The following is a 20,053-nucleotide window of genomic DNA, read 5'->3' as shown; positions in this document are numbered from 1 at the left end:
AAGCAGTGGTATCAACGCAGAGTACTATTTGAAGCAAGCTCCATTGAGTGGATAGATCGTTTAAAAATGATCGGATTTCTTTCTGCGATGAAGAACGTTCAGATAAACTTTCCACTTCAACGACTAACATCAAAATTTATTTATTAATTTTTATTTAATAATTTTTTATTTAATTTTTATTTAATCATTAGAACATAACATAATTCTATGAAAAAAGACGTATGGTGTAAAGTTCAAAGTCTACGAGAGCTTAATAATTATTTTTAACGTAATTACTAACGTATTTCATTCAATAAATATCAAAAACATTTAAAACAATGTTATACAATAAATTTTCTGTGAAAACACTTGGTGCACAGATTGATCAGATTTTAAAAAAGATTGAAAAAAATCTTAAAATTAAAAAGTGTTGTAATTATTATTTTTTAAATTTGTGAGAACAACTTTTTGCGTTGCTCCGATTTGTAATAAGTAAATTGGTAATAAATTAATATTAAGGCAAATTATTCTTGAAATTGATGATGATGATGATGATTCTTCGAATAAAACAATTGATATTCTCCTAGTCCTTGGAAAGTGCGGAAGAAATTATACATATAAAATCTGCGCGTATTCATCGTTATAAGGTTATAAATTTCCATTTCGACGACATTCCAACCATATGACAATTATCGAATTATGTTAACGACAACGCGAGCTACGTCGTTAAAGGCCTTGAAGAAATTATAATGAAGTCAAACGAGTCGATGCTTGTTTATTAACTGTTTTTATTATTCATCTTAATCCTCGTTTACTTGCAACAAAACAGTCTGATCTGAGAGAAACCATTCACATAATACTAGTACAACAATTACAAATTACATAATCAAGATTGTGTACGACGTATGAGATTTTATGAATGGGCACATTAAATGCAGCCAGATTTTTTTTAAGCATATGTAATTTTTAGTATAGTTATAAGACTACGTTTTATAATAATGCCATAATAAATGGTTAAATAAAAACAATCATTGTTGTTTAACAAATAATCCTCACTAAATACGTCAGTTAAATCGGTAATCATTTAATAGTATGCGATTATAAATAGACCTATTATTGGATCTCATTTTTTTATGATTATCTAACTGGTCGAACTTATTTATAATTTTTACACAATAATTTGCCACATCTCGTAAAATATTTGTCATTAGGTCATTAGGTTACAATTATAATTTCGGGACGGCGCTCCACCTCATAATGCATGTAAAATAAGGTTTATTCTTTATTGTTGCACTGGTGAACTAGTGCACACTGGTGCAATAAGTTAAAATAAGACAAGTATATTTTGTATTATTCTAACTTACTGCACCAGTGTGCACTAGTTCACCAGTTGCAGCAATAAAGAACAAACCCAATATCACACATCTCAATACAACGTTTGGTAATTGTTGCATTAGTCGTTCAAATTCTGTTCTATGGCCAGTAAAATTACTCGATTTTAGCTCACCTGATTTCTTTTATTATTGGGTTATTTTACAGATATTGTGATATCATGATATACCAATAACAACACGATATAAGAAACTCGTATTAGAAATGCTTGCAGAGATATTCCGTAGCATGTTTTATTGGCTCCAATAAAAACACTTAAACATCTGTATGTTTTCTGTTATGTATTAAGCAGACTGATGATCACTTTTAACAATCTGTAATTTTAACGTGACTATGAGAGACTCACTGTAATTAAGCATGCCAAAAGTGAGAGGCAATGAGACTCAGGATAGTAAGCTATCAAGCACGTACTAAATTCTCTTTATGTCCATATCATTGATCTCAGATAACGCTAAGAGTGGATTCTTACAAAAGCTTTTATGTAAAAAAAAAAAACATTTTAAAGCATAAAATTTTAATTTTAACGCGCTATCGATGATTTAAAAAATTTTTTTTATCTTCCTTGTAATGCTAAAAACAAACACATTATTTTGTTCTTTAAAATTACGTATCTTTGACACTTTGCAGCTCGATAAAAAAAATTTTTTTAATTTAACTCAAATTTCATAAACTACAACATTTCGCCTATAAAACACTATTTTTTAAATTTTCCTGCGATTTTTTTGATCAAGTTACAAATTTTGAAATTAAACCTGTATTTTTTAGAAATAATGTTGAATACTCGGCAAAAAATCATGGAAGACAAAAAATGTAAAAAGTATTTTAAAGCTTGAAGTATCAACTTTAACGCGCTATCGGTGATTTTTTTTAATTTCTTTATTTTTCTTGGTCTGAAAAATATAGATAAGTTTCGAAATCGTGTAACTGGGTCAAACAAATATTGTAAAAAATTTAAAAAAAATATTTTATAGACAAAATGTTGTAGTTTACGAAACTTCAATTGAATTTTTCAAGAGAAATTTTTTTATCGAGCTGTGTGTGTGTGTGTGTGTGTGTGTGTGTGTGTGTGTGTGTGTGTGTGTGTGTGTGTGCGTGCACGCGCGCGCGCAGAGTGTCAAAAATACATAATTTTAAGGAACAAAATAATGTGTTTTTTTTTTAAACACAGAACAGGAAAGATAAAAAAATTTTTAAGAATTATTTTAAGAACGCTTTAAAGTTGAAACTTCAAATTTTAAAATATTTTCTTAATTTTTTATCTACGATAATTTTTCATCGAGTTACAGCGGTTTGAAAATAGCCTAATTTTTAGGATATTAAAAGTATTCCTTCTTTTTAGTAGTGTATATTTAATAATTTTATATAATTAAAAGAATTTATTTACATTAAAATTTAATATTAAAATTAGATATATGTACCTAAAAATACAATGCTTATAAAAAATGTTATTGCTATTACGTAATCGGTCAATTTATAAAATATGACTTTTTTCTGGAATTTATGTTTTAATCTGTATAAATACGTTAGTGACATTTTCAAAAATATTGTAATCAGTGAAATCAAGTTTCTTACTGAAATAGAACAATAATAAAAACAAAATAAAAATGTAAAAAAAGTAAAATTATCACAATTCTTTTATGTGTATTTTTTTTAAATCTTAATATAATAAAACAATTTTTGTATTGCTCTGAAACAATTTTCTTATATACATTATATTCTTCTTTTCACATATGCATATATATAATTTCATTACATATGTATGTAAAAGCAGATGCACAAAAACTATACTCTGTAGTAATTTTATTCTGATAATAGAAAAAAGGCAGTTGACATCGATTCGAGAAACGTAGCGATTCGACATAGCGATTGGATACGACGTTCAAGAAGCCATCTTAAAGCTGTCATTCCGAAAAAGTGCGATCCGTTTAAAGATTGCAGGCACGAGAGTCTTTGATAATTTCGCTGATGGTATTGGTCGGCTAGCTTAAACTCTCCCTCGACGCTACATACATCTACCCCTCTATCCTCGTCCCTTTTGCCCGGTGTTCAACTCCCTCTCTCTCCCACTCGCGAGCCCGAGGTATGCTCGCTCATTCAAGCTCGACCCCAGTTGCCTCGACAACGATTCAGTCGCGGTCGACCCGCCACGCTGCGAGCTTTGTCGAGTACGCGTGTGCTACGAGATTTGTCTTTCTCTATTTCTCTCCTTCGCTCGTGTCTCTTTGCTTCTTCTCCTCTTTCATCTTTTTTCATCTTCGTTTTTTTTTCATTACGTATGCACATATCGCTTTCTTTTCATTTCTCTATCTCATTTCCTCTTCTTTCGATCTCGTCCTATTCTGATCGAGTCATTCTTTGAGAAAAAAAAATTACACAGTCTTATATAGAGAAAAGTGTGACCGAGATTTTTCTACTTCTTGGCTTACTAGGCCAAAAAAATCAAACTCGTCAATCGAAGCTTCTTTGTTACATTTCTTTATCGAAAAGGGGAGAAAGAAAAAGAGAGAAAGAAGATGGTAAAAAAAGATAATCGCGAAATCGACTTGGAGGGTCGAAGCTCCAGATTCGGGAGCTTGCGCCGGTTCACTCTGGGAGTTTGGACTATCACAGCAAGCAGCGAATCTTTATAATTTTCACATCACGAATATCCGATAATTGATCATTGATTCATAATTAATCTTGTCAGGTTACTCTCATACACGTAAAAGTAAAAAAGCGATATGTGCGAGATGAAAGAAGCGTTGATTTTTGCACAAGCTTTTTTTCGAATTTTACAGATTTCTTGTTAGAACAGGATCAACATAATAAAGTACAGAGAGGACATTAGAATGCTAAAATATGTCATCGGCGATTTCTGCGTCATTTAGTTTGAAAGCGAAAAATGACTACTTTCAATCGCGTCGATTTCCACTTACGTTTGATCGAAATCGAATGAAGAATCTATGGATTTTGTGATCTTATAGTGTTGTGTGTGAAATATCAAGACATTCTAGGTGCTAGATGTGAAGATCAAAAATCGACGCGTCCGAAAATGCTTCTCGGAAAAAGTTACACGATCGAGGAGCTGCACTGCGGACCATCATTCGCTTTTGTCTTGTTAGAAAGTGTGTGCTGTCGATATGTGATTCGATGAGCGACGCGCCGCAATAATGAAAAGTGATTCGCAGTAATCGTGATAACGTTTACGGTGCACGTGCGCAAGTGACGACAAGTAGTACAAGTGCTTTCCTGTGAGAACGTGTTCTCTTTGTGCTCAGCAATAATAATTTTGCTAAAAATTGCAAGGGGGATTAGGAATCATACACGATTAGAGCCAATTTACATGTAAGTTTTCTGCTATATTATATGATAATTGTTATTTTTACGGTCACCATATTTTCTGAGAGAAAATTAAGGACAAATCTTAGAAAAGTGTTTAGGGTTTTGTTTCAACATGTTTCCAAATCAGTTTGCGACCAAAGTGGAGGTCGACGAGCAAAAAAAATAATTCTGCGACTATTAGAAGTCTAAGTATTTTTATAATTTAAAACTAATTTGATTATGTTGAAACAAATCCTTAGTTTCTTAAATAGGTTCCGGATAAGAGGTTCCGTTGTTTTTGTACAAATTCTCATGTTAATACTGCGACATTAGACATTGAAACGCTAAATAAAAAATAAAGGACAAAATTTTAAAAATTAAGGACAAAAGTAGTTTTGGAAAAATGAATAAATCTAAAGGGCAGCTACTTGCAATAAAGAACTATCCTCTAAAATAAAGGACAGATAATCACTGTAGCTATCCTACACAATTATACAATGAGACTTGATATTTCGTATATTCTTGCATACATATTTTTGATCATTTTCGGTTAAAAAATGCAAATATCTTGAAAAATTATTCTGTTTATTTGATTTATATTTGGATATTTACGTTTTATATAAGGTATGACGATAAAAATGTTCTTGGGTAAAATTGTTATCATATATTTACATCTTTTTTAACGATTTTTCATCACTAAGTCATTATAATAATATCTAAAATAGAATCAATGAGTTGTTATCATATAAATCAGAAGCAAAGCTTAAATAAGCATTAAATAATAGTCATAAAGTTTCACAATATCATTACAAGATTGAAAGAAATAAATGCAATAAATTTGTTATTAATAAAAATGAATTGATAATACAAATATTTATAACCTTAAAAATTAGACAATATATAATATAGATATTTAAATAATGTTCATATAATTTATTTTATATTATTATTTATATTCGTATTATTAAATTATTATTTTTCTTTAAATAGATTCAATTAATTTAACATTGAATATTTCGAAAGTTGAATTTAAAAAGATTTTTATAACGATATGATTTGATACTTCTTATCTTCAGCAAAAAACTTTACAACATTTTTTTATTAATAAAAATGTTCTAATATATATAAATTTATTAATTTATTATTAATTAAATTAAAAAATGTTATAATATATATAAATTTATTAATTTATTATTAATTAAATAATTTATAAAAGTTATTTATTATTTAATATATAAATTTTTGTTCTTAATAAAAATAAATTGATAAGACAAATACTTTATTGTAAGCTTAAACATTAGACATATGTTTTTATATATATTAACTTTAAATATATTAAATTAATTTAAAATTAATGATTTCGAAAGTTGAACGTAAAAAGATTTTATATAACGACATAATTTGGTATATTTATTATCTCCTATAAAAATTTTATAGCATTTTTTTCATATTTATATTATATCATCAGTTTTACAACTAAAAGTTAAAAAAAATAAAAAAAATTCACGAAGTTATGTCAATTAAATTTGCGCATTTTGTAGGAATATTATTAAATTTAAAACAGTAGAATTTTGTAACATTCTACGATGGTATATGTTGCTAATTATAAATTCATTTCAAAGATATATATAAGTGACTTGCGTTGCAAGGTTGTTAGGCAAATTTCTATGTACATCTGTTGGTTCACTGTCGTGTCGACAAACTGATTTTGTTTACTAGCTTAGCGAGGTCGCATATGCGAAGCGAGAAAATTATATTTAGCAAATGAGATCCTATCGTGTCGCACGGTATTGCTTCGCGTGACATGAGAAATAAATATTTGCGGCTATTTGTTCGCGTGCGCTTGCGCTATATTTCGTTTGCGGCTTTCGATGCAGTATCATCGGGTTATGCACTACTACGCGAATTCCGTATCTATGTACAGCAAAGATCCTTTAGACAAATTTAATTTTTGCAGTAAAATTGAATCAATATATATATAATGTAAAAAATAGGTATATGATAGGTGACGAACATAATAAAAAGGTTTTATTATATATAAAAAGTAAGATGTTCATATATATATATATATATATATATATGTTTATATAAGTATAATATATGTATCCATGTATATATATTATATATTTCTTATCATTTTGATGACTTAAAGTTAATTTGGTAAACTTTGGACTCTACTGCAAATTCATATATGCGTTATATTAATCCCAAACTTTATTTTTAATTTTTAATAGTTATTTTGACGGAATTATTTGTGCAATTTGTCATTAAAATACCTAGTATGTTTACAAGTGCAATTTCAAAACAGCCACCTGTCGTATATCAGTTACAAGAGTGATCTTATATGCATATTCAGTGTTTGTGCTTTGAGAAATTTTCGGTACAAATAATAATAATTTGCGCTTCCGTGTTTAGTCAGATATTTATTATATACGTATCAAAAGACAGTCCTAATAAACTGTTAACAAATTAATTTACGGTATGGAAAGGATCGTATTCTGTAATAACAAACATATCATAATTACAGAATCTATATTTAATGTGATTATTTATTAATTATATGTATGTATATTATTAATTATATATTATATATTAATTATATATATATATTAAAAATATATATATTATTAATTATATATATATATTAAAAATATATATATTATTAATTATATATATATTCAAAATATTCCAAATCAATTGTAATTTAGTATTGAAGTATTTTGGCAACAATATATTGTTTATTTATCTTCTTAAAATTTAGTTTGTCGAGAAGTATCTCGTAAATATTTTTGAAATATTGATGCTTTGATATTGAAGTGGCATTTTTATCTCTTGAAAAACTCTTTAATGATCGTAATTAATAAATTATATGAAAAAATCTATATATATTAAAAAAACTTTAAAATAAAAATTGATAATACTTATTATTTTCTGCATTATGTAATTAATACATTTATAAGAGCTAAGATAACAATTACAACATTCACAGTCATAATATATATTGATGCAATATATTATATTAATTATAATTATATTAATTATAATTATATTATCAATAGTTATTAATTATACCATAAATTTTGATGTTGCAGTTGTCATCGCACAATAATTGTACTAATTATAAGATGATAACGTGGATCATGACGCCACAAAGCGATTTCCAATAAATTATATATTCGTTAGCCAGTAATTAACTATTTAATGTGAATTGCGAGTTGTAAATGAGAAACACTTGCACCAATTTATTATTAAAAGATGAAGATATAGCCGGATTTAATTTTAAAAAATCCTTCCTTATTTTTATATAGCAATCTAATAAAATACAATTATAATTTTTTAATGAATTAATTATTTCTTAAATAAATTTTTAAAAACTAATAGAGAACAGCTTTAAATGTCTATTTAAAGCTTTTTTCTACATGAGATTTTAATCACGTTATATAAAATGTAGTTTAATAATTACTACTTTAAAAATAACATTTGCTTATCTTCATTTCTATGATAATCATATGCTGTATTTGCAATAGCAGAAACAAACAAATAATATTCTTCTTGATAATTTTAAGGTTACTGAAGGAATAAGTAGCTATGTTATCATTCGAATAACTTCCTACTATTTTCCAGAAAAATAATACAATAATAAAATATAAATCTGTCGAAAAATATACTTTCGTCAAAATTATTTATTTAAATTATTAATTTATTTATAATTTGTAAATAAATGCATAAATAAAACTCGTAACACGTATACTCATAACCCAATAATTACATAAGGCGACTTACATAATATTTAAATAATTATATTGCTATTATTAGAACTATATATCTATATAAAAGTATTAGAAATGCAGAAATTGAAAGCCAGTATTTGATAACAGTTTAGAAGAGTAAAAATTTGTGAAATTTTACAATACATAAGTTATTTTACAAAAAAACATCTCTCTCTCTCTCTCTCTCTCTCTCTCTCTCCCTTCCTCTCACACACACATACACGTACAATATTAATTTAAAATTAATAGAAATAAATTTTGTTTAAGTTATGTTAGAGTTTTTTTTGAAATGCCATACAGGAATAGGGAGCACTTCTTCGGCCTATTTATTTAAATATTCAAATGCAGCTAATATAGGATTTATGTGTGATCATGAGTTTATTACATTTATAAGTTTTTAATTTTTATATGTATGTGATACTTGAATAACCTACATAAAGATCTGCATGTCTGTTTAAATGCATGTGTGTAGTATGTATAAAAATATCCATATAAACTGTATCAAATATTTTTTTTCATTATCTACGTTTGTACTTTGTTTTTCACAAATCTGTTAAAACTGTTGTTGTTTAAATATGTTTATTCTTAACATTTACTATGAGTTGCTGCATTCCTGTGATACGAATACATTATGTTTTATACGAAGCAAATTATATTTGAACTTGTGTAATATCTCTTCTATCTAAGATATATATAGATGTATTTGAATAGCGAATAAATAAATCGATAAATCAATTGGACATTAATTGCACTGTTATTCGTTATATCGAAGTTATTATCAATAAGTATCGCGATTGAAAATAGTAAGTGAGAATTCATAAATGAGTATTAATACAATCATATCTGTACCACAAATCTTCAACAATAATGCTTTTGAAATAAGAATAATACAGAGTGCTCCGGATAACGACAAACTTAGAGGAGTGGTAAATCTCATTAAATTAAACAACTTGTAAATAACCATAATGTCCTTGCTAGGAATAAATTTTAGCTTTGTTAAACGCGCGCTGTTTAATTTCATAAGATTAAGTTATTAAGTTAAAATTTAAAAAATCGTATATTTTTTAATTTTGTTTTTTTTTATAATGAATATTTAAGTAGCGACCTGCAATCTCATTGTACCCCTTTGCATACTTACTATGCATCGACTTATGCATTTTTATGCATTCTTCCTTCGCACAAAAGACATAACCTCTATCTTTTATGTGGTGTACTTTTAACATTTTTTATATGCTCTATAACTCTGTTTTATTATTTAGACATTCTATTCTGATTTTTATGTGATAAAACAAATTTTTTATAGAATATATCTTTTTTCTTTACACAAAAGAATACGCAATGTCTATATTTTTCCATAATAATCAAAATTAATTTAGTATAATGCGTTTATGCGTTTATAATGGCTATGAAGCATCTATTAGTAACAATATCGTATTAAAAAAATGTTTAAGAAATATAAAATATATGTCTAAATAAAAATTTTTAATAGGGTTGTATTTGAATATATCAATCTCTGTGTTGAAATTTGTTAACAATTTTGACAAATTAAATATATACAAGGTGAGTCTTTTTAGTCTTAACAGGCAAATATTATATCTCGAAAACAAATGCTTTTTGAAAAAAAAAAATGTCTCAAATAAAAGTTGTAGGGCTTTATGGCGCATTAAGTAATATTAGCGTGACTATAAATAGCATTGTTAAGGCCATGTAAAATTCACTTTGAAATTTTTTAATGGAAACCCCTAATTTTTATTAGATATTCATGTAGCTTATCTTAAAAACTTTTCAAAACATTATAATAAAATGTTCTTCCGTTAAGTATTTTTAAGCAGTGCATTATATATGTCTCCTTTCAACGGAATCTATAATGTATGTATTATTTGACGTAGTCCCAATATCTAAAATAATAATAGAGATTGCAAAAATTTAATTAATTGATCATATTAATAGAGATTTCAAGTAGCTAAAGTAAAATGTTACCGGTATAGATTACTTACTAGATTTATTCATCATAGATATGCTAGCGGCACTTAGGCTTAACAAACTGTCCTCTTCTCCAGATGTGTTATCAAATGCTTCAGGTGGCCAACTTAATGTCGGAATTGGCTCCTCTATAAGTGTTGTCGACTGTGTTCGATATTAATTCACGTTCGATAACTTGAATAAAATAAAATAAAATGTTAAATCAAATATACAACATAATATCAACAGAAAAAAAATTACGATTCTTATTGTATACACAAGCAGTATTAAAATTATTGTGCATTAAATATATACCTTACCTATATGTTACCTTGTTCAGTTTCTTTATTGGAAGTTGGCGAACACATGTTGACACAAGTATAAAGTATATTTCGATTGCCATCACAGCGTTCTTTTAATATTACTTGGATTTACGAATTTGCACTTGAATACGTCAAATTGTTCTCTATATAAAATAAAAAATATCTTACATATTACAACACACCTTTCTATCTTTCTATGTAAAATATTTAACGCATAGAAAATATAGAAATAATATACAGGATGTCTCAAAAGTCCTGCAACAGTCAAATATCTCGAAAACAAAGACTTTTTAAAAAAAATGTTTCAAATAAAAGTTATAGAGTCATTGATGTGACCTTGGATAATCATTTAAAGGTCACATAAAGGTCACTTTTAATTTCTTAAATAAAAACCTCTATTTTTATTGCACATTTTTGTAACTTATTTCGGCAGCTTTTCAAAACACTATAATAAAGTATTTTTTCATTCGGGGTGCTTTTAGAATTATAATGCTTAAAATTCAGTTTTGTTTTTTTTTTTTTACATAAAATACAAAATATCTTGTAAAATATTTAGTTTTCAATAATCTTACCTTAATACTTTTATACATAAAATAATTAGAAAAATCAATTGGTGTAAAGAAAACGCATAGTTATTTTTAAGAAAATGTATGCAATTTGTAACATATTTTTTCTTAAAAACAATTATGCATTTTCTTTACACCAATTGATTGGTCTCATTATTCCGTGCATAAAAATATTAAGATAAGATTACCGAAAATTGAATGTTTTACAAGATATTTTGTATTTTATGTCAAAATACTGTAACTTTCAAGCATCATAACTCGAAAAATATTTAACGGAAAAAAACTTTATTATAGTGTTTTGAAAAGTTCGTAAGATAAGCTACATGAATAATAAAAAATAGGGGTTTCCATTTAAAAATTTCAAAGTGAATTTTATGTGGCCTTAACAATGCTATTTATAGTCACACTATATATATATATATATATATATATATATATATAGGTATATATAATATTACTACTTAATGCGCCACTTAAAGCCCTATAACTTTTATTTGAAACATTTTTTTCAAAAAGCATTTATTTTCGAGATATATTTGCCTGTTAAAATTAAAAAGACTCACTCTGTGTAATAAATTTTTCTGCACGTATAAATTAGTGCAATTTTTAATACAATATGTTGTCTAATATTTAATATTTTACATCAAATATTTTATAACGCTACACTGCTAATTAGATTGATTGCATATTACTATATGATATATGACATTATATAGTATAGTGAGCATAAGAAAAGAGGATTTCTTTAAAGTGTCAACTTTTTAATTTTTTTTTTTTTTGGAAAGACGATCTGCCCGAAATATAAAAATGCAGATGTTTATTTTACTTTTGTCGTGTTTTATTAGTGACATAATGAAATATTATAATATATTACTAGTAAACATTACAAAGTATTATCTCAAAAATAGTACACACATAACAATTGAGCATCATTAGCACAGAATTTTAATTAACAGTTTTACTTTTTTTGTGAAAAGGATTCCGAAGATTCTTTTTTCTCTCTGTTCCTCTCTTTTATTGGATTCTTCATCAATTGTTTCGTTAAAAACAATAAATTAATATCTGGTGAATTTATAATGCGATAACGTATATATGTAGAAATTTATGAATTTTGTACTTTAAATATGTCGAAGTTTATAGGGAGAATTTCATTATCGACGAGTGCTATGGGGTACAAAGGGATATTGCGTTGAACAGGAATGTTTTAATGGAAAGCGCGACTATTGGAAAGTCAAGTATATGAGACGAGATGCGCATAGATTCGATTTAAGCATCAACATGCATACATTACTTTGCAATTGTATAATATATTAACATTAATAACAATATTTATAATTTTCTATATAACACACTAGTTTACAGCCAAAAATTATTTTAAATCAGACAAAGTTTTTTATAGATTTTTGGATACTGAAAACGATGCCGCTTTCACTAGCACGTCTGCTTTCCAAAATAATTGATGTTTAATGTGTAAAAAATGGCTTTTTTGCGATATTTGAGATTTTTTTATAAAAAAGATTATCTGAAAAGTCTGATCAAATATCATGAATGTATTGTTCATCCCCCATGCATTTCTTTTATTTCATATCTTATTTTTTAGCCATGTTATGAAAGATTAAAACTACGAATTACTTATATGGAGATGCTCCCAAGAAAAAAGGTTTTTTGGAAAAAATATCATTTTTTCCAAAATTGATTTCACCATTATTTGTTCCCCTCTACTTTAGATTATATAACTTTTATCTGGAACATTTTTTCGAAAATGCATTTGTTTCGAAAAATTCAAGGTGGGCAATTAAAATGAGATACCTTAATATACATATAAATATACATTTAATGGAATCTATCACGATAAGTTACACTATGTATGTGTGTCGATAGTCCTAAACTACAAATTATGAGTATAATTGTATGACTTCAATCATCATAAATGAAATATTTGCTATCTCAGTAAAACTCTGTCTTTAAATCCTTCCTAACATAAATTAAAAAGTAATTAAAAAGTAAGATATTAAAATGAAAAAAATGCATTTTCTAGGGGATAAACAAACTTTCATTATATCTGATCAGAGTTTCCAAATAACGTTAACCGTTTTCAAAATTTCTAAAATTTCACAAAAAAGCCATTTTTGCATATTAAACCTCAATTATTTTGGAAATCTAACATGCTGGTGTAAATTGGCTTGCGGCATCGTTTGCAACACCTTTAAAACTATAAAAAAACACCTTATCCGATTTAAAATAAGGGAAAAAAATATTTTTTTGTAAACTAGTATAATTAAACCATTAAAGCTTACTGCCTACATGGTTTTTTTACTTCTTATTATATACTTGGAATTTAAATAATTTAAATAAGTTTATCGAATTTTGAAAAGAAAAAGGAAAGAAAAAGAAAGAGAGAGAGAGAGAGAGAGAGAGAGAGAGAGAGAGAGAGAGAGAGAGAGAAAAGAGGAGATAGAAAATGAGAAAAGAAAGAGGGAATAAAATTTAAAAAAAAGAATATATATGTATACTAATAAGTGATTTATTTTAATATTAATCTGTAAATATCTGGAAATTACGAGGATTTAGAAAAAATTATATCAAACAAAAGTTGTAGGGTTTCAAGAAGGAAAAAAGTTGCCACTGTTACATTTACACTAAGATCATTTTCCAAAAAAAGTCATTTAAAAATCAACCTAGTTTTTATTAAATGGAATCATCCTTTTTTTTATAAATCAAATCTTCATAATATTTGGCTTAAAAAGTTATAAGAATAGGATGATTAAAAAGTGAATAGTTTACAAAATATTTTAATTTGACATAATTTTACATAAACTATGAAGTATCTCATAAAATATTCATTTTGCGATGATTTATACCTCGATACTTTTATGCATAGAATGAGAGAAATCAATTGATATAAAGAAAACACAAGTTTAAACTGCAGCAGTTTAAATTACAACATACAATTACTATATTACAGCATACACAAACGCATTTCTCTCTCTCTCTCTCTCTCTCTCTCTCTCTCTCTCTCTCTCTCTCTCTCTCTCTCTCTCTCTCTCTCTCTCTCTCTCTCTCTCTCTCTCTCTCTCTCTCTCTCTCTCTCTCTCTCTCTCTCTCTCTCTCTCTCTCTCTCTCTCTCTCTCTCTCTCTCTCTCTCTCTCTCTCTCTCTCTCTCTCTCTCTCTCTCCCCCCCCTCCTCCCTCCCACTCTCTCTCCCTCCCTCTCTCTCCCTTTCTCCCTCTCCCTCCTCCCTTTCTCTCCCCCTCCCTCTCTCACCCCCTCTCACCCCCTCTCTCCCCTCTCCCCCCCTCTCTCTCTTTCTCTCTCTCGAGGTACAAAATAATTATGCAAGTAATTATGCGTGTTGACGTACATCTACTTGCACACATGTCTTATGAGCGTTGAAAATGCACTTTTAATGAACTCGTTTTGTGTGTACACGTATATATATATATATATATATATATATATATATATACATGATTTTGAAATCTAAACCAAGAAAAAATCTCACAGAATAGATCTCGAAATTGACTACACCAATCTTGCTCGCACTGATAGCAATTAAAAGTTTGTATTGATATTTATATAGAAAATCTGTTAGATTTTCAAATGTGATTTTCGTCTTGGAGATATTTTAATTAAAAGTATGTTTGTGACAGAAAATTCAAGATAAGTTATTCAGTAGCATTTCAACAATGTGCTCTTATTCTCTTCACATTTCTTTTTATATTTAATTTTCTCCTTTCTTATTTTCACTAATAATATTAAACTCTTAGGAAAACGCGCGCACGCGTATAATAATTTATTAAATATTTAAATTTATCGAATTCTACGATATATATATATGAATTACAAATATCTATATTGACAATCCATCCGTACTGCAAACATATATATTGTATATATGTATATTTTGTATATTATATATATATATATATATATATATATATATATAATTTATATATATAAAATATACAAATATATAATGTATATGTATATCATGCAGTTGAATGATGTAAATTGCATGCTTTTTCTTAAAAACTATGCGTTTTCTTTACCAATTGATTCGTCTAATTATTCTGTGCATAAAAGTATTAAGATAAAATTACCGAAAACTAAATATTTTACGAGATATTTTGTATTTTATATTAAAATATGTCAAATATACATATATTAAGATATAAAATATCTCGCAATCCGTTCAATTTTTGGCTGTTTTATATTTATGATTTTTTATGCAAAATGTTATAAGGAATCTATTTACATAAAATGCTTAAAGTAGTTCTATTTTATATTTATCATTTTTATGCAAAATATTACAAGGAATCTATTTACAAAAAAACGCTTAAGGTGTAATTTTATTTTTTAAAATCGAGTCAACTTTAAAATGATTGAAAAACGCCCAAGGTCAAATTAATAAGGCTAATAAACAGTCCTTTTTAAATCCTAACTTTTGTATGAAACATTTTTTTCGAAAATGCGTAGTTGTAAAATTAAGGGATTCGACATTTTTTGTACACTTTGTATATATATATAATCCAAAAACAATATTTAGGCTAAATATCTATTAATAAAATAATCCTAATGTTATCCTTTTGTAATTTACAATCAAAAAAACAATAATAAAAATTCAATGTCCTATAATCGAACTAAAAAATATGATTTAAATTATGACTTTTCTCATTTTCACTGACATGAAAGAGTTAGACAGACATTGCGATCAACTTTATCGACTGCGCCAGAAACGATAACAAAGAGCAAGAGCATTACAATGATCTATTGTTTATGAAACCTCTGTAACAAAACTTGTTCGTTATCGGTTTTCTGCGCGACAAAGAGATGTGATTTTACTATAGTTAGACTTGCTATTTTAATTTAAAAAATGCCCTCAACTTCCATAAATATCTAAGACAGAGAGAGAGAGAGAGAGAGAGAGAGAGTGAGTGAGAGTGAGAGAGAAAGAGAGTGTGAGAGGAAGGGTGAGAAGGAGGAAGGGAGAGATAGCGGGAAGGAGGGACGGAAGAAAAGAGAGTAGGAAGGGGGAGGAGAGAAGGAAAGAGGATTGGAAGGATAGATGAAAAGCAGGGAGGAAGGTATAGAGCAATAAATTATTGTTTCATTAGACTTTACATTAATATTACAGAACTTTATTATAAGAATTAGAAATATAACTGTTCACATAAGATAGTTTTCAGAGTTTCAAGAGAACACCTACTTTTTTGATAATGGAACATTTACATCACTAGTGTTCCACTTAAATAATCTCATCAATCATTTAAATAAAGATAAAATAAAATATATACAAATGTATTTTACATATATAAAAGAATACGATGTTTATCGATAATAAGTCATAATTTATGAATATCGAAACAATGTTCTCGATGGAAAATGTCTAATGATTATTGCAAAGGCATAATAAATTATATGTTTGCGAATAAATAATGAATTTATTCATTTTATCTATTCACGCTGATTATTTTGTATACTTAACACCGTTCTTTTTATACAAATTTAACATAAGTAAAAATATTTTATGCAAATACATAATATCTATCATTGAAAATATATTCTACAAAATATGACAAAAAATATCAGTATATCAACATGATATACATATATTTAAGAAATTTATAAAAACGCAAAATATACCTCATATATAAATATAGTTAGAAGTAAGAAAAATAATGTTGCAATTATTTGAAATTGAATTTTTTATGTCTCTATAGAAATGTATGATTATTTGAATTTTGACTAAATTAATATAAATGTGAATAAATTGAATAATAATTTGAATAATAAATTGAAAAATAATTAGAAACATATTTCTTATAATTTCAATATCAAACGATTAATATTTCTTCATTTTTGTAATTATTCGTAAATATCTATCATAATAAGTTATAAATACTGACCTGTATGAAGTTAGCACCCCATTTTTGAAATTTTAAAATTCTAAAAGTTGTTTCAGGTTGTTCTAGACTTGTTCTAAATTGTTCCAGAAGATCAAATTTATATTATAAAAATTTTCGCGGAAAATTGAAAAAATCAATTTTTTGACCCGGCACCCCATTTTTCCAAAATCGAACTTTTTAAGGTTGCTCTAGGTTGTTTAGTTGTTCTAAACATTGTTCCAAACTATTAGTTTGATTGGTCAAAAATTTTAAGATATTTAAAAAATACGAAAAATTAAAAAAAAAAGTTTTTAGCCATTCTTTTATAAACAAAATAACTTACAATTGTCGATTTAGATTATGTTTATAATCGTGTAGAACAACTCAGAACAAAATTTTTAAGACCGGAACAACAATATAAGGCCCACTTTACTCTTGATCGAAAACATTTTTTTCCATTTTTTGGGGGTAAAAGACTTGTTCCAGGCTTCCCGCTTTAAAACTATAGTATTCTCGACTAGAACTCAGAACAAAATTTTTAAGACCGGAACAACAGTGTAAGGCCCACTTTACTCTTGATCGAAAACATTTTTTTCCATTTTTTGGGGATAAAATAGTATACGCTTTAAAACTAACAATAGTAAACTATTGTTAGTTTTAAAGCGGGAACCCTGGAACAAATTTTTTACCCCAAGAAAATAGAAAAAAGTTTCTAGCTCAAGAGTAAAGTGGGCCTTACCCTGTTGTTCCGGTCTTAAAAATTTTGTTCTGAATTGTTCTAGTCGAGAATACTATAGTTTTAAAGCGGGAAGCCTGGAACAAGTCTTCTACCCCGAAAAAATAGAAAAAAGTTTTTTCGATCAACAGTAAAGTGAGCCTTACACTGTTGTTCCGGTCTTAAAAATTTTGTTCTGAGTTGTTCTAGTCGAGAATACTATAGTTTTAAAGTGGGAAGCCTGGAACAAGTCTTTTACCCCCAAAAAATGGAAAAAAATGTTTTCGATCAAGAGTAAAGTGGGCCTTATATTGTTATTCCGGTCTTAAAAATTTTGTTCTGAGTTGTTCTACACAATTATAAACATAATCTAAATCGACAATGTTGTAAGTTATTTGATTATAAAAGAATGACTAAAAACTTTTTTTTTAATTTTTCGTATTTTTTAAATATCTCTTAAAATTTTTGACCAATCAAACTAATACTTTGGAGCAATGTTTAGAACAACTAGAACAACCTAAAGCAACCTTAAAAAGTTCGATTTTCGAAAAATGGGGTGCCGGGTCAAAAAATTGATTTTTTCAATTTTCCGCGAAAATTTTTGATATAAATTTGATCTTCTGGAACAATTTAGAACAAGTCTAGAACAACCTGGAACAACTTTTAGAATTTTAAAATTTCAAAAATGGGGTGCTAACTTCATACAGGTTAAATACTGGCTTTTGTTTTCATGTATTATCAGTTCGATATTCAATAATTCATCACAATCAATTTGATTTGATAACTGTGAGAGATCGCGTCATTTCTGTGAAACAATGTATTATTCAATCAAGTAAAAATAATTGATATAAGTTTAATTTATCATGAAGTTGCAAGAAACTCTGTGCAAGTTCTGTGATCCCAGTTATATACTGAAAGCTATCCTGAGAGAAATCATTCTTCTCGACAAACTTTCGATCGAATTGTTCAATTATTTTATAAAACAAGCAATGTTCATTCAGATCGAAGCCTACTACTGAAGAACAGTCAGAAATTACTGTATTGTAGCAAAAAATAATCTTTATACAAACTATCATCAAATTGAACATCATTATTCTGGCATTTCTAAATCTATTGCTATTTGTCGAGAATACTTAAATGTCATAAATATCATCTATTCTACATTTTTTTATATTAGAAACGTTATGACACTAAATTTTCAGAATCGCGTTATTTCTTGTGAATAAACATTGTACGAAATACAAAGAAACAAATTTCTTATGACGTTTTGTTTACGGATGAAACTACTTTTACCAACTGTGGACCAACTCAATACATGTTATGTATTATTGAAGCTTTGAAAATTCCAAATACCTTCGACAAGTTGTTGCATCAGCGTCCGTGGAGCATAAATGTCTGATATGGTGACTCCATTATTCTTGGTGACTCCATTATTGGATCATATTTTACTGATGGCACTTTGAATGGGCAAAAGTATGAACAATTTTTTACTACTGAGTTACCTAAGTTAGATTGGAAGAAATTGTCCTAACTTAAAAAAGTCAAATATCGCAATATGACGGATGTCCAGCTCACAATGCTTTTATATAGCCTATGAAATATTAAATAAAAAATTTCTTCGACGCGACGTTGGATCGGACGAGGTGCAAGTATTCGATAGTCTTCTCGTTCGTCTGATCCAACGTCATTGGATTTTTTTTTTTTTTTTTTCGTGAAAGCTGTTAAACCAACCTATTCTATTCCTATAATGCCAAAAAATATAAAAGAATTACATGTGTTACATTAATTAAGAAGATCCTCTGTAAGAGGATTAGATAATCATCCATTCATAGTTTGCAAAAATGTATTGAATGAGCATCATTTTGTTAAAATAAATTTTCTTTATTAATTTCTCTATTGTAGTTATTTCATCATTTATTTATTCTCAAATATTTCATTTGACAATAAAAACATGTAATCTCATATCAATAATTTTGAAATCTTGAAAAATATGATTTTAAGAAAAATTTTTGTTTGTCAATACTTGCTCCTTTTAAATAATTATAAATAATTTTTCTTTGATTTTTTTTGTATTATCAAAAACAAGTGAGATATTTAAGATATTTAAGAAAAATATGTAATTTGCAACTAACAGCTATACTTTTTCTTAAAAACAACTACG

At 27.3% G+C, this 20,053-nt stretch overlaps 1 protein-coding gene across 3 annotated transcripts in view; it reads left to right on the top strand.

The window, feature by feature from the left end:
* The first annotated feature begins 3,474 nt into the window (after positions 1–3,474).
* The window catches only part of LOC145942469 (octopamine receptor beta-2R), a 118,334-nt gene continuing 101,755 nt past the window's right edge, over positions 3,475–20,053 (top strand). For 2 of the 3 annotated variants that reach the window (XM_083049215.1, XM_083049222.1), the window contains exon 1: positions 3,501–4,695. The gene's annotated coding sequence lies outside the window, so the exon portion shown is untranslated. Of the gene's footprint in view, positions 4,696–20,053 lie in introns of all 3 variants that reach the window. The other variant, XM_083049216.1, reaches the window with a different exon arrangement.

Source organism: Prenolepis imparis, unplaced genomic scaffold (genome assembly GCF_030444845.1).
Source record: "Prenolepis imparis isolate NDT839.2.m4 unplaced genomic scaffold, iyPreImpa1.0 SCAF_11, whole genome shotgun sequence".
Taxonomy (NCBI): Eukaryota; Metazoa; Arthropoda; class Insecta; order Hymenoptera; family Formicidae; genus Prenolepis; species Prenolepis imparis.
The sequence above is the reverse complement of the archived record's forward strand: the minus strand, read 5'-3'. Positions and strand labels throughout refer to the sequence as shown.